This window comes from Euprymna scolopes, chromosome 15 (assembly GCF_053919585.1).
Source record: "Euprymna scolopes isolate OS-2025 chromosome 15, ASM5391958v1, whole genome shotgun sequence".
In the NCBI taxonomy this organism is placed as follows: Eukaryota; Metazoa; Mollusca; class Cephalopoda; order Sepiida; family Sepiolidae; genus Euprymna; species Euprymna scolopes.
This window is the reverse complement of record NC_136496.1, coordinates 77,307,020-77,322,298: the sequence shown is the minus strand read 5'-3', so window position 1 is coordinate 77,322,298 and position 15,279 is coordinate 77,307,020. Positions and strand designations below refer to the sequence as shown.

The following is a 15,279-nucleotide window of genomic DNA, read 5'->3' as shown; positions in this document are numbered from 1 at the left end:
CTTTGTTGGAGTTTTTTATTATAGCTAGTCCGTCATCTCTATATAGGCCGATATCCGTAATATCGAATATGCTTGTGAGGGTATATAGAATGAATAATCCCACAAGATCTGATGCCTCTGCAGAGTCTCTGGCACCCATCGCCAAATCGAATGAATTTTTCATTTTATTTTTTATCCATTGGTTATTGTTATTTATTAGAACTGATTTTCTACATTTTTTAATTATGTTGATTTCTTCTGAGGATATATCAGTGTATACCTCGGCAAATTCTAGGGCAATGTTAAAAAGTTCTTCGGATATCGAGGGATAAAAGTCTATGATGTCAAACTGTATGAACGTACATTTATCTTTGTTTTCTATATTTTTAAACCAGGTGATTGCTTCGGTAGTATTTGCCCACTGGTTTAGTTCTAGGTCCTGTTTGATTTGTTTGTTTACTCTAGAAAGTATAGTTTTGCTAATTCTACCTATTTCTGGTTTAGTTGGGTTTATCAGGCGGGTGCTGGGATTATTATTAAAGTCCCGTTTGTGGTCTTTAAGCAGAATGTATGACTCTCTAGGTTTCAATTTGCCAACTTTATCGCTAATTTTTAGTTTATCGGTAATTTGTTTACTTTCAGTATTTATTATATCTATGTAATCGCATTTGTTTGTGTCTAGTTTTTTGTAGTTTTTTGTAATGTTTTCTGTGATTAGTTTGTTATATTCTTGCTTATCTATTTTATAAAAGTTTCTTGTTTTATCTGCTTTTACCAAGATTTTATTAGAGTTGTTTATGTTTCTAACGATTTTGTGTAGTTTCCGTTGGAAATTGTTAGGTTGATTGTGGAATTATAGGTTTTTAATTACGTTTAAAAGGTCATTTTCAAAGTTTATCAAAAGGTCTACTGTTTTCGCATTTTTAAGGGTTTTAAAACCTTAGGATTCTTTTTTGTTTACGTTTTCATTTTTAAGGAAGAAATTTGCTCGCCATCGCATTCGGCGTATTAGTTCATCTGTTTTTTGGATTAATTTAATAATATAGCTATGCTTGCTGGGTGTGGGGATGTTTTTTAGCGATGTTTCGAAATTAACTCTTTCCATATCTATTTTTAATGTGGTGGATACTAGAAAGCTGATTGGCCAACTAGTAATCCTCAACATGTATAAAAACAAGAAGCAACGACAGAATTCGCGCATAAGCCTGACGAATCCTATAGTTGGATGAAACGCAGAATATTCAGTGTAGCTTAATCGCCATATATATTTTATAAATTACTAACTAGCTCTACCTACGTATTGAGCACTTTTGAAGTAAATACTTAAAGTTTACGCATAAATCTATACTTTCGTATAGTAAATTTATGTGAATAAATGAAATAGTTATATATATATATATATATATATATATATATATATATATATATATATATATATATAAACACTCATACACGTTAACGTTACTTCATTTTAAGCTATTTCTTATCCAACTGATGAGAGTTCGAACGGTAACCATTTAGGTGGGATGCTATAAGTTTTGGTTCCAGCTTCGATTTTAGCAGATTTATTTTAATTTTAAAATTACTACTATATATTGGGTACAATATAATAAGTAATTATCAATCGAGAATTGACACAATAATAATATATACGAAATCTGCATAAATTAAAACATCATGTTTAAGCTTATTTTATGGCCGAGCAATGTTAGTATTTCATAATTCATTCGGGCTTAGTTTCTATAAATTTTATATTATTATTTTCTTTTTTTTTTTTTTTTCTGACATGAGACGGTAAATTTTGTGAGAAATTATAAGCAGGCCCTTCATTGGCTGATTGGCCACCCACTGTCTTTGTTTAGACCAATCAGATTGGTTGAGATTTAAACTTTGTGGAAAGACAGGGAAAAAAACGATAAACAACTATTTTAGAAATTAGGGTGGGATATTAGTTTCTCATATAAAATGAATGTCATTTCCGACTCATTCTAATTTTTTAGAACATTTAACTAAACATTTCTTAAAAAATAACTCTAAGTCCGAGTGGTAAGGTAAATACTCGGGTAAAAAATACATGTGACCACTTAATAAAGAAAACCTTCTTCCCCACCTCCACCCCAAAAACGCACAGAATTTATTTCCCAAAGGATAAAAAGTGGTTTATCTGTCTTAAAATGCTAGAATGACCCTGAAATGAGGGATCATTTCATATTAAATTTGAATGCAAAACTGATACCCCACTTTGAATTCTAAAATAATTGGTTTTTGTTTTTCTTTCTGATAAGTTTTTTCAGGGGATCCAGATGTAATCGCCTAAAAAAAAAAAAGTAAAATCTCATGGCGAGGAATAATTTAGCTGAAGGTATTAATCTAGAATACCATTTCGTATTTGTATTTTATCTTTCTTCTCTCCAAGAGATTGGATACAAGGTCAGGTGTGGTTTTTGAAAAGCATGGGATGGCCATACCCCAGCCTGAAAAAAACAAAGTCACAGTTGAACTGATTGTCATGGACGTATCGCAAACTGGTACGAACAATACGCCTACTTAAGCTATGCAAGTGTAAATTTCTTTTTTTTCTGGTCTTTCTTTTCTTTTTCAATATAAGCCGGTCAATGACGACAGAGTTTGGTATGCAATTTCCTTTCTTTTATGTTTTGTGGGTGTCTCGTTAACACTTTACATGGTACGCTGTCATGGCTGGAGCGCCTTTTTATGGCGAAACGATTACGGGTTTCCTGGAAATATTTTTCACGTCGTTTCAAACGAGAGGCGTTGTTTGTTTTTCCGTTTCCAAAGGACTTGGTCTGACGTTATTGATTAAAAAAAAAAATTTTTTTAGAAAACTTTAAAAAATTGCATTGCAAAAAGAAAAAGAAGGAACACTGGGTTTGTATTACTGTACACATAGATTCGAAAAAGTTGTCAAAAAACAAATATAGAACAAATAAATGTTATCAAAGGCAAGATAAGTTACTTTTCTACCTAACTGGATATATTTTTTGTGTTTTTATTCAGTGTAACATGTTTATTCAGCTCGAAAAACATGCAGTGTTTACCGATGTATTGGAAAATTCAAAATGGCAGCCGACTCTCTCTCGGAGAGGGTACGTTTGGGAAAAGGTATTATAAATAATAAACTAGACAAAATACTGTTAGAAATTCGCTCAATATATGTTACCGTGACATAAGTTGACATGTATTCGGTTGTTTTCTGACAGTATTTTGTCTAGTTTATTATTTATAATACCTTTTCCCAAACGTACCCTCTCCGAGAGAGAGTCGGCTGCCATTTTGAATTTTCCAATACATCGGTAAACACTGCATGTTTTTCGAGCTGAATAAATATGTTACACTGAATAAAAACACAAAACATATATCCAGTTAGGTAGAAAAGTAACTTATCTTGCCTTTGATAACATTTATTTGTTCTATATTTGTTTTTTGACAACTTTTTCGAATCTATGTGTACAGTAATACAAACCCCAAAAAAAATCCAGAAAAGTCTTTATGATGTACGCACCTGTCACAAAACGAAAATATCATATTCCAAAAATCAAATAAATTGAGTAAGTAGTTTTATTTTATATAGAAAAAAAATTGTACGATTTTTAGCGATTTACAGTATATCGTAGTCATTATAAGGATGTTTTCTAAAATTTCGATAGTTCGAATTGAGTTGTCTTCCTTTCTTAATTAAATGTGGCGGATCAAGCAATACCCTTCTTGCTTTTTCGTAAATTTTATCTTAGTTAAAAAAAAAAAACTACTTAATCAATTTACATGATTTTTAGAATGTAATATTTTCGTCCAGTCAGTATTTAAAGACGTGAGATTGCACCCCTATAAATTAATTAATAGTCGAACATGGAATAATAAAACAAAACCCTTTTGAAAAGAAAGCAAAAAAGTTTATTTCGGCGACAGAAAGTTGGACAGTGAGAAAAACGGAGAGAACGACATTTCGTTGATGGGACAGTGGTTGAAGCTTGAATGACAGTTCAGGACCTATCAAGTTGGCCACTCTCTTTTGAACTCTATCCAGAAGTGAGAGACTAGTAACAGGTGCACCAGCCCAAATGTAACAATAATACTCCATACATGGACGAATGGTGGCCTTGTAAAGGCACAGGATACTTTCAGGCGTAAGTAAGTTTCTAGCACAGTAGAGAGAACTCACCTTCCTCACAGTAGCCGTAACAATGCTCCTAATGTATCTGTTCCAACTCATGTTCCCTGTGAACGTTAAACTGAGGAGTTTGAAAGAAGTACTTTCAGGTAATGTATCTTTAGCCATAGACATTGGTGGTTGAGAAAGTTTCTTGTAATTATTGAAGGAAATAAGCTTAGTCTTGGCACCATTGAATGTGACTGTTCATTTTTGTCCTCATTCCACTACAGATTGGAGGTCTTCCTCTAGTGTTTCTGCCATTTCCTTACATACGAGTTCATTTGTTTTCCCCTCATGCCTGTTATAGAGCGTAGTGTCATCCGCAAATATACCCATCTCAAAGACAATTTTATCAGGGAGGTCGCTTATGAATATTAGGAAAAATAAAGGTCCAAGGATAGACCTCTGAAGTACGCCTACGTGTATATCATATTGTTTAGATGCACAACCGTCGAGGACAACTTGGATTCTTTTCTTATTTAAGAAGGATTTAATTATGTTAAGTATTCGTCCAGTGATACCGTATGATCTGAATTTCCTGAGAAAATCATCGTGCCATATCCTGTCTGTTGTGAAAATGTAGAACGAAATGAGATTGAAGACAGAGTTTATATATAGCTTGTATTAAGCTTTATTCAAGTAAAAAGTGCGTCGGCAGAAAAACAAGAGGAAAGAAAGATGGCCGATCGCTGCTACTGCTATCTCACAGAAGGAGAGAAAAATGGGGGAGGTAATTCAGGACAGGAAAAAAAAAAAAAGAGTTCCCTTATTTTTAAGTCATTCTCCGCCACCTAAAAAAGTCCAGTATCACAAATTTCTTCCAGGACATATTTTCTGACAGCCTCTGCTCAAACTGAAAAGAGAGAAAAGAAAGGGAGAAATTCAAAGCTGATAATTTTCAGTTAAATATGGAGGTTCATGATGAACTTAACACGAGCGTCTGAGATTTAACACATCAGCATCTTCAAAGGAAGTTCTTTGCAAATCATCCAAATGTAAAGGGTGAGGAGATGTAGGAGTGCCAGTTTCAGGGGCATAGTTTTCGATGTTCGCTAGAGTGTAAATAGCAGGGTCTTTGGTGACGCTTGGCGGAGGAGAATGATGAAGACTAGACTTGATAGGGTCCTCCATAGCACCAAGTTTAGGCTGTGAATAGTTATTTTCGTCATCAAGTGGTGCAATATGGCATAGAGACACTGTTGTTTCTCGTCCATTTAGCTGCATTTTGTTTTTCTGGATGGTAGGTTATGTCGTAGCTGAAGCAGACGAGTTCTAGCTTCCATCTTGTGATCTTCTCATTTTTTATTTTGCTCTTGCTTTTGGGGGTTGAACATAAAAGAAACAGATTTTTGATCGGTGACAAGTTTAAAATGCTTTCCGAGTAGTAGGTGTCACCATTTTCGAATGGCTTCTACAATAGCGTAGGCCTTTTTTTCAACTGAAGAGTGTTTCTGTTCAGCAAATGTGGAAGTCCTAGAAAAGAAAGCCACAGGACGACCATTTTGGGTGAGTGAGGCGGCGATAGTATGTTCTGAAACATCAGTTTCAACCTCAAAGGGTAGAGTTGAGTCTATAGCTACCAAGGATGCTTTTGCAATTTCTTTCTTCAGATATGTGAAGGCATCCCTTTGTTCCTCGTTGAGGGGAAAGTGGGTGATGCTAGTTAGAGGATATAGTTTTTCCGAAAAGTTTGAAATCCACCTAGAATAGTGGGGAAACATCCCCATAGTTCGTTGAAGAGAAGTATTGTCTAGAGGTAGAGAAAAGTCCACCAATCTTTTGAGTCTGTTGGGGTCAGGTCTTACTGAACCGCTGCTTATTGTATATCCGAGCAGATTCACAGAGCTAAGCGAATAATGGCATTTGTTTTTATTCAGTGTCAACCCGTACTTATCCACGCTATTCATGAACTGCTTCAGATGGTTATCATGTTCTACCTGGTTTTGGCCACAGATAGTGACCTTGTCAATGTAGGCATAGATTCTTTTGAAGTCTTCACGCTTGATTATATCATCCATAACTCGCTGGAAGCTAGCTACTCCATTGGTCACTCCAAAAGGGATCCGGCAAAATTGGTAGAGGCACCTCGCAGCTTCGAAAGCAGTATATTTTCTTTCTTCTGGTCTGATGGCAACCTGGTGATAGGCACTGGTTAGATCCAGTGCTAAATACTTTATAACCAGCAATCTCATTTACCGTATCCTCTATCCGAGGTAGGGGATAAGCGTCCAGAAGAGTGAATCAGTTTATTGTCTGGGAATAATCTACTACAGGTCTTTTATTGTGGTGATCAGGAGATACTGCATATGTTTGAGCTTGCCACGGAGACTGAGAGGGTTTGATAACCCCTTCCTTCAGCTTGTGTGATATTTCAGATTTAATGAATTTAACATTTTACCGCTAGTGAACGACAGTCTGTAGTTAGATTTGCAAACAGAGAAGGATAAGGGACATTATTAATTGCTGTCAATCCACAAATCATAAGGGGGGAGCGCTCCCCCAAAAGGTATTTTTACAGAAGAGTGTTGGCGTAAGAAATTATGTTCAAGGATGGTGTCATAGCATAAGTCAAACATAACAGCTAGTTTGACATCATCGTATTTTCTTCCACTTAGATTGAGAGATACTATGCAATGTCCGAGAGTAGAGGATGAAGGAGAACTGTTAGCCATGAAAATTTTTTCCGAACTTGCCAAGGTCGACAGTCCTAGCTTTTTCAGCTTATCAGGATGAATGAAGTTTTTCGAGTTTCCCGTGTCAATGAGTATATCGACAGACCTGCCTTTAATTTTTCCACACAACGATGAGCAAGATAGACTTTTTGTGAAATTGTAAGATGGAATAGAAGAAGCAAGAATTGACTCACCGTGATTGATAGCAGCTGCTGTAGGGGATCTGCAGACACAAGCAAAATGTCCTTTCTTGTTGCAATTTTTGCAAACGGAGCTTTGGGTGGGGCACCTAAATCTACCATGTCTCAGGTTCCCACAGAAGAAGCATTTTTGTCCCAAGGCTGCAACTATAGTGAGTCTCTCATCACACTCAGACTGGTCGTCATCCTCAGTAACTTTGATCTGGACAGCGGAGGCAGACGCATTCAAAGAGTTCTGTAAGGAGTAGGAGGCTAATTACTTCTGTGCCATTTCGAGTGTTAAAGCATGGTCATACGCCATGCTTAAATCCAGCCTTTTGTTCTCCAGGAGTCTTTGTCGAATGTAGTTGGACGAAATTCCATTAATGAAAGCATCTCTGATGTATTCATCCCTCGCCTGTGTAGCTGTGACAGCTTGGAACTTGCAGTCCTTGGCGAGTTTATTAAGGACCTATAAGTACTGGTCTACACTTTCGTCAGTTTGTTGACAATGAGTAGCCAGTAAATGCTTGCAAAATATCATATTTTTAGGCTGCATGAACACCGCTTCTAAAGTATCCATAGCAGTGTTGTAGTCATCCATGTCCGATATATATTAAAATATAGTTGGAGAGACAAGGTTAATCAGTAAACATATTTTTTGCCTGTCTGTCAGAGGAGTTTGCTGCGCTTCGCCAATCGCCTCAAGAAAGATGTGGAAATATTTTTTCCAGTGACGCCATGTGTCTACAGTGTCAGGTTTATTGGCATCCACATCCAGTCAGTCCAGTTTAAGATATTTTTCCATCTTTTACTTTTTTGTTGTTGTGAAAATGTAGGATGAAATGAGATTGAACACAGAGTTTATATTTATATAGCTTATATTATGCTTTATTCAAGTAAAAAGTGCACCAGCAGAACAATAAGAGGAAAGAAAGATGGCCGATCGCTCCTACTGCTGGCTCACAGAGGGAAAGAAAAACAGGGGATGTAATTCAGACAGGAAAGAAAAGAAGAGTTCCTTTATTTTTAGGTCACTGCCAAAAGCCTTAGATATATCTAAGGCTACCGCTCTACCCTCTCCTGCTTTGTCCAGTGTATGGTATAGACATTCAGAGATTACATTTAGGATATCTGCTGTAGAACGAGCTTGTCTAAATTCATTTTGTTGGTCGGTCAGAAGTTTAGCAGCTGTAAGGTGATGAACTAGAGCTTGTCTAATTATGGACTCAAATATTTTGGCGAAAACTGGAAGGAGGCTAATGGGGCAATAATTTAATGGGTCAGTTCTTTCGCCAGAATTATTGTAAACTGTTACCACAGAAGTAGTTTTCTAGCAGTCAGGAAAGTAGGATTCCTAATAGGATAAGGCATTTGTTACAAAGTTTGGAGAGGACTGGAGCAACCTCAGCGAGCATTTTTTTTAATAGCACATTATAATATCATGCACTTGAGAAGGGGTAATTTTCAGATCATCTAGTGTGGCGTCAGTCTGCAAAAGAAAGTCAGGGACTCAGATTTACTGGGTCCAATGTGGAGTTTGAGACAAACTGACTGGCAAGCATGTTAGCCTTCTTGGATGCCATGCAAACAACTTCATGATTGTTGGATGGTGGTGGGATTGTTGACTGCCCATTATTTACTGTTGTAGATTTTCCAGAAATCATGGGTTCCTAATTTCTGTGCTTCAATGTGTTTCCTGGTGGTTTCAGTATATTCTCTCTTAGCTATCATTATTTCTTTCTTACAATTACTTCTAGCTTCTATAAACTTTTGTTTGTTTGTAATGGACATATGTTGGTTAAATCTGCAGTATGCATGCTGTCTTTGTGCAATGGCTGCTGCACAAGTAGAAGTGAACCATTAGGGAGAGTTGAGTTTGCTATAGAATTTCCACATGGGAACATGTGCTCCAATTGCTGTTTTGAGCCATTCAGTAGTCTTATTTGCGCACTGTTCAGCAGGAAGAGAAAAGATATTTTACCATGGGACATCTCTGATGAGATTCCTGAAGGCATCCTAGTCAGTCTTCTTATAATACCTTGTCATTTTGAGCAATGGCTCTTCAGTTTTGGGATGAGAATTGAGGGTGATTTCTACCATTATCACAGCATGATCAGCATTCCCGAGTCGGCTATAGGCATTTGTTACACAATCATCGGAAACTGTGGTCAGAAATAGATCTAGAAGTGAAGCATGTTGATCTTGCTGATCTGGGAAATGTGTCAGAAATGTAACTGTCTGTGATAGGGAATGAGATATAGAGAAGCTTAAGCTACCAGCTGAGTCTATGTAAGTAGGGACGCACGTCAATTACTGTGGTGGACATCGAAGTCAGCAAATACATGAACTTGTGCATTAGTATCGAGGAAGAGTGCTGTATCTATGCTGTCAGTTGATTAACATACAATCCTGGGCTGAGGGAGAGCGGCAAAAAAATATAAGTTGTTAATGTCATAACAGTTTAATAACTACAACCTAAAACTGTCCTAAAACCTAGTGACCATAATTAAGGCACATCATAATAAAACATGAAATAAATATATCAAAATCAAATGCAAACAACAAGACACCAATATTCAAAACAAGCTTAAAATAGATGGAAAAAGAAATATAATTTGGTATATGCCACCCTATAACCAAATGTCAAAAGCCAAACTCGGCAACAAATTTCTGAATCTCATTGAAAAATATTTCTCCTGTAACAAACTCTTTATACAAAATCTTTAATAAAAACAGCCTTAAACTATCCTACCCTTGTTATGAAAACTCAGAGGTGATAATTAAAGCACATAATGATAAAATATTAAATAGAAGCTGTAAAGAAAAGAATGATTACAAAATTGATTTTAAAAAAGTGACCAACATAACAACAACAACAAAAATAACATAAATGGCAAAAATATAATTATTAGAAATAGTAATGAGCCAAATTTTAATAGAATAAAAACACTATCACTGAACAGGAAAATTGTAATTGTAGAATGCAGGTATCTTGTCCACTACAAAATAAATGTATTGTTTTTGCCCAAGAAAATCCGAATAACTAAAATTATTATGTAGAAATGATCTGCCTAAATTTTAAAAGCAGATATTACAACCACAGAAATACATTCAAGAACCAAAAAAATGCTGAATAAAAACAGTATTAGCAAAACACTACTAGAAGTTCAAGAAAGTAGGTGCTCACTGATAATCAAGTGGAAAATAGTATGGCAAGCCAGCATATGTACACGCTTAGACGACCTGTGTACAATATGTTTAAATAAGAAATTGGCTATCCTAAATTTTAAAGAAGCTCAAAATTTTTTAAACTGCAGGAGTGAAATAGCAAATGTGCGTATGCACAAAATAAATTTTATCTTACGACAACACAAAATAAATAAATGAATTAATTAAATTTAATCAAATTAAAAATAAAAGTAAATAGTAAATAATTTAATAATGATAAATAATAATAATAACAATGATAATTATAATAATAATTAAAAATAAATAAATAAATAAATAAACTAGTATCAAATAAAATGTAAGTGAAACACATTCAAATTAAAATAGGTCATTTTACAACACAAAGAAAAGGGAAATCCATTCTGTTAAATTATATATGTTATGTCCCTTGGATCGGTGGGAGTTGTCCCCCTTTGTTCAATGTTTATAATGTAAACTCTCGGACGTAAACGTGAATAAACGAGACTTGGTCAGTCGGCCATGTTGGTCTGAACGGTCACATATCCTTGTCCTGTTATTATTAATAGAAACATTGAGTCATAAATATGCGTTTGTTTGGGGCAATGCACAGCAGGATGCATTCTCCTCCATCAAGAAAGCATTGTGTTTAGCACCTGTGCTATGCCTGTACAATCCATCAAGTGAGACTGTGGTTTCTAGCGACGCTTCATCTAATGGGCTGGGAGCAGTATTATTACAACAACAGGATGACACAAAATTACATCCCATCGCCTACGCTCCACGAGCCATGTCAGAAACTGAAACTCGTTATGCACAGATAGAAAAGGAGGCCCTAGCCATAACATGGGCTTGTGAACGCTTTTCAGACTATCTTGTTGGACTACACTTCACAGTGGAGACAGATCACAAACCACTGGTGCCACTACTAGGTACTAAGGACCTCAATGAACTTCCAGCAAGGATACAGAGGTTTCGAATACGTTTAATGAGGTATGCATACACAATTCGCTATGTCCCTGGTAAGGAACTATACACAGCTGATGCTCTGTCAAGAGCGGTATCTGACAATGGACTCACCAAACAAGACAAGGACCTCGAAGAGTTAGCAACAGCGTTTGTCCACACCATGATGGAATCTTTACCTGCCACAGAAAAACGTCTGAAAGAGCTGGAGGAAGCCACTAAAACTGATGAAATCAGCAACTGCATATTACAATATGTAAGAAATGGCTGGCCATCAAAGGATCAAGTCCCAGCATCAATTAAACCCTATTGGGCCTACCGTGGCAGCATCACGTGTGAGAATGGATTACTGATGTATGGCACACGGATCATAATCCCATCGCTACTGAGACCGACTATTATTGCCAAAATCCACTCTGGTCATCAGGGAATTACCAGGTGCAGACAAAGAGCTCACCAGTCCGTATGGTGGCCAGGACTTTCTGAACAAATCAAAAGAACTGTAGAAAACTGTCCAAGATGCGCCGAGCTAAGACACCAACCGCCTGAACCCCTCATGACAACTGAGCTTCCAACAAGACCATGGCACACTGTAGCCTCTGATCTGTTTGAGTTGAAAGGCAGCAGCTATGTCATACTTGTCGACTACTTCTCTCGATATGCAGAAATCGCCATGCTTACATCAATGACTTCCAGCGCAATGATACAGAGTTTTAAAGCTATTTTTGCCAGACATGGGGTACCTGTCATCCTAAGAACAGACCCAGGAAGCCAGTACACTTCGAAGGACTTTGCCAAGTTCGCAAATGACTGGGGTTTCCAGCACGTTACAAACAGTCCCCGCTATTCCCAAAGCAACGGAGTTGCAGAAGCCTGTGTGAAAACAATGAAGAGAATATTAAAGAAGGCAAAAGACCCATATCTTTCTTTGCTTGCACACAGAGCGACACCAATGGACTGTGGGTTTAGCCCCAGCGAACTGTTAATGGGCCGACGTCTGAGGACAAACGTCCCGACTCACCCGGATCTACTAAACCCCAGTTGGCCCGATCTTGAGAATTTTAGACAGAGGGAAAAGAACCAGAAGGCTCAACAGCAACTCACACACCGCCTATCAAAAAAAGCTAAAGAGCTACAACCACTCGAAAATGGCACACCGGTATGGGTCAGAAGCTCCAACCCCCCAAACCAGGAAGGCATCGTTGTTGGAATGGCAAATACACCACGTTCCTACATTCTACGGACCAAAGAAGAAGGGACAATAATCCGATGCAATCGACGACACATTGTACCCAAACCACCAGAAATGGCCGAGGCTCACACATCGGAGACCCATGAAGACAGTCATCTACCTAGGGAAGAAACAGTCAAAACAGCATGCCCTACTCTCACCTCTCAAGAGTATACAACAACCAGATCTGGGCGTCAGTCATTTTTTCCAGATATTTTATTAAAATGTCCCAAAAATTTACAATTTCAACTCGCAGTAAAAATGTAATGAAATTTTCCATTCTAACTACACCATTAAATGAATAGAAAATCTCTCTCCGCTTCCCAAAAATTTTTTCCAGATATTTTATTAAAATGTCCCCAAAATTTACAATTTCAACTCGCAGTAAAAATGTAATGAAATTTTCCATTCTAACTACACCATTAAATGAATAGAAAATCTCTCTCCGCTTCCCAAAAATTTCCATATTTTAATGCAAACTAATTTTATATTAATCTGTTTATATGTATTTTAATATAAGTAAAATCTAATTTTTAGGTTCCAGTTGAGGACCGTAAATACCTAAAGGATTAGAGGAGCAAAATAGGGCCAAAAGGTACTTTTCAGCTTGGTCCAGTTGATAAACGTGCTATAAAAAAATAAATAAAATAAAAAGGAATAAGAGGGGTTAATAAAAAAATGTACATTCATCACCAACACCTTCAACTTCAACAACACAACTCCAGAGGTTAATAAATTTTTTTGTAAATGTATATGCCATTTGTTGGTTTGAAATTTAAAAAAAATAATAAATTCCACAATCAGCAATTGCATATTTTTAATATGATCCAAAGGATTAAGAAGCAGCTTCATGAAATCCAACAGATTGCATTAAAAAACATACAAGGTAATGCATTTTGTTTACTGTCTGGAAATATAGATTCAATGGTCAAATTTGAGGAAGTTGAAGTAAGAGAAGAAGCAGTAAAAAGAATTTGGGCCATTAAGTAAACATTTATTCATTTACCAATGATGCAATTATTTATTCCAGTTTATACAAAAAAATTTAAGATTTTATCTAATTTTACCATAATTATTAAAGCAGTACACATTAAAATTTTTAATATTCAATTAATTTTTATATTCTTTCAGGAATGGGGAGTCAAACCAAGAAACGATTAAAAAGAATACCAATATTAATTTTAATGCAACTCATTGGACACAATTAATAGATTTGACATTGTATGGTATTTTTGAACCACCAATGACAGAAGATTTTTCTGATTCTGAACTTTGAGAATTATTATTTAATGGGAACAAGCTTGATTTGTCAGATTGGCCCTCACATTCTCAGGGCGTGGAAAGGGCAGTCAAGTTAACAATGGAAGCATCACAAACTGTATATGGTTTTCAATCAAGACATCGACACATCACAGCCAAAGTTTATCTTGCTTGGGGTGAAGAGTGAATAAAAATAAAAAAAAAGTTATAATAAAATTACTCGTGTTCATAAGTCTTCAGAATAAATAAGGAACGTGAGAGACGATTTCTTCTGATTGCCTGTTAGTTACCACAGGAACTATTTTGTCATCGACCCCTTCATAAATCATAGCGGGAATGTCGCTCACATGATATCTTATTTGGGTTATATAGAGAGAGTTAACAAAAGTGATGCTCTTGGTCATGTCAGGGCTGATAATCTTTTACTTATAACGCCCGTTAATTCTGTTTCTCTCTTTTTTGTGCCTTCTTTCTGTATATTTACTAAATTACGTCTTTTATTTGATTTTTTTATTTACTCAATTTAAGAAGTTGGTAATAATTTTTTATGGATTGTTGACAATGTGTATGATATTGAACACAAAAAAAAAATTATTTCGAAGCAAAGGCTGGAAAAATCATGGATTACAAGAAAAATGCATTATGAAAAGTAATATGGTCAAGATTAAACTTAGAAAAGTAAAAGGACTAGTTGTTGAAACTGGAAAAGAAAAAGACAAAATATTCTAGTAAAAAATATAATAAATTTACAACTTAAAACATTGCAGCATTAAGAATTTATACATAATGTCAACTTGAATATTTTTTAAAATTCTTATTGCAGCAATATTTTCAGTTATAAATTTATTATATTTTTTTCTAGAATATCTTGTCTTTTTCTCTTCCAGTTTTAACAACTAGTCCTTTTATTGTGTCTATACTTTTATATAAATGCAACTTTGTCTGTGTGTGTGTGAGTTCGTTCGTTATAGATTCAAAAACGACGTGGGACGATTAATCGGAATCAGGAATCAGATAAATCAAAACTCTTAGATTTATCAGAAGTGGTATCGGAATCAAGAAAATTTGTGTCTATTTTCCAATGCTAAAAACGATTCTTTCAGTTGTCTTTTTTTATTTGATTTTGTTTAAAACAAAATTTTTCACTGTTGGTGGTAATGTTGATAAAATATTTATGATTTTAAGCAACCAATAAAACTAAACATCTGCAGATCTTCTGCCATAAGTTTATTTTTATGTTTGAGAAAATATCTGCACATTTAACACGTGTTCTTATGGTAATCGGAAAAAAAAAACTCTATAGTAAAATATTTAGAGATTTATAAAGAATCAAAATTGGTAATTGTATCAGAATCCGGGAATTTATTACGGCATCTGTAAGTGTATCAGAATCGAGAAAAAATATTGGAATCGTCCCATTACTAATATATGTATATAATCGTCCCATTACTAATATATATATACTAGCATGGGTGCCTGGCGTTGCCCGGGTGTTTGGAGGTGTATGCTGAGCAAAAAAAAAAAAACGGTCAATTTTTTAAACTTGGATCCCTATTATGACTCCTTAACATTTCTTGTTTTGGGCTCAAACTAAGTTATTAAGTTAGATCCATGTCCAAGGAACCTATATCT

At 35.6% G+C, this 15,279-nt stretch overlaps 1 long non-coding RNA gene across 1 annotated transcript; it reads left to right on the top strand.

Annotated features, from left to right (window-relative positions):
• Positions 1-3,131: 3,131 nt before the first annotated feature.
• On the top strand, positions 3,132-13,851 carry LOC145294240 (uncharacterized). The gene is made up of 2 exons (XR_013869852.1): positions 3,132-4,124; positions 13,519-13,851. It is a non-coding gene; the product is annotated as an uncharacterized LOC145294240 (long non-coding RNA).
• Positions 13,852-15,279: the final 1,428 nt, after the last annotated feature.